A 1,131-nucleotide genomic window follows, 5' to 3' on the forward strand; every position below is an offset into this window, starting at 1 on the left:
AAGAGTCAGACACGACTGAAGTGACTTAGCATGCACCTCTGAACCTGGCTCTTCCCAAAGCTTTCTGCTGAGGGTCCCAGTGAAATCTCTCTTACATTTGCTGGGGGGAAGGGGGTGGGCAGGAATATCCCAGAGAAGTTGGATCTTCTGAAATGAGAGCAAGAAGAAACCTAGACCTCCCAAGGGAAAGGCAGGGCTGGTGGGGGAAGAGAAGGGCCTGCAGGTGTGTCCCAAGGAGAAAGGGGAGAGAATCTGAGGATGGGATGGAGGGGGTGTGGGGCTCCTATCCTGGGCCCAAGAGAAGGATGGAAACATCAAAATGACAGCTAAACTGAAGATGACGATTGACTGAGAAGGCTGAATTGAAGTCACTCAGTCGAGTCCAACTCTTTGCAACCCCATGAACTGTAGCCTACCAGGTTCCTCCGTCCGTGGGATTGCCATTTCCTTCTCCAGGAGATCTTCCCAACCCAGGGATTGAACCCGGGTCTTCTGCATTGTAGGCAGATGCTTTACCATCTGAGCCACCAGGGAAGCTCTAACTGAGAAAGCTACCAGGTTTACTTCTCTGGCCCCAAGTGAGATTACAGCTAGGCTATTATCCTCCCCCAGCAGGGGTAACGCAGCTCAGATCCACCTTGTATTGTATGGAGTCCCCGTGGCCTGACAGTTTCATCTGCAGATACAGGTTCACCATGCTCTCAGACACAGCTCCAGGATTACTTACTGAGCACCAATATATCGGACTATGCTAGCTGCTTTTACGTGTATACTATTTCATCTTTGCAACCCCTAATATTTTACAGGTGAGCACACCAAGACAGAGGTTTAGTATCTTGCCGAAAGTCGAGAGGAGAAGCGAGGAATAAGACCAGTTCTGGCTCCCAATCCACCCCACAGCTTTTGATGGTACGGAGTGATGCACCCCTGGATCCCGATGGTGTGGGCAGTTCTCCTGTAGGTCTGGCCCGAGTCTCTCCTACTCTCATCTGAATTGGATCAGATGGAAGGACCATGTCAGTAGGTCGGTTCTGCTCCCAGCCCAGCCTCAAGAGACATCGCCCATTCCTTGGTACAGGTGGTAGCCTTCCAGTTACTGGGGTGGGGAATGTTTGCCTTCTGTTAATGAAA

General features: G+C 51.1%; 1 non-coding gene across 1 annotated transcript; it reads right to left on the minus strand.

Moving 5' to 3' along the window:
* Window positions 1–462: 462 nt before the first annotated feature.
* Window positions 463–534, minus strand: TRNAC-ACA (transfer RNA cysteine (anticodon ACA)). The gene has a single exon. It is a non-coding gene; the product is annotated as a tRNA-Cys (tRNA).
* Window positions 535–1,131: the final 597 nt, after the last annotated feature.

This window comes from Giraffa tippelskirchi, chromosome 4 (assembly GCF_054371585.1).
Source record: "Giraffa tippelskirchi isolate mGirTip1 chromosome 4, T2T-mGirTip1v1.2.pri, whole genome shotgun sequence".
NCBI classification, from domain to species: Eukaryota; Metazoa; Chordata; class Mammalia; order Artiodactyla; family Giraffidae; genus Giraffa; species Giraffa tippelskirchi.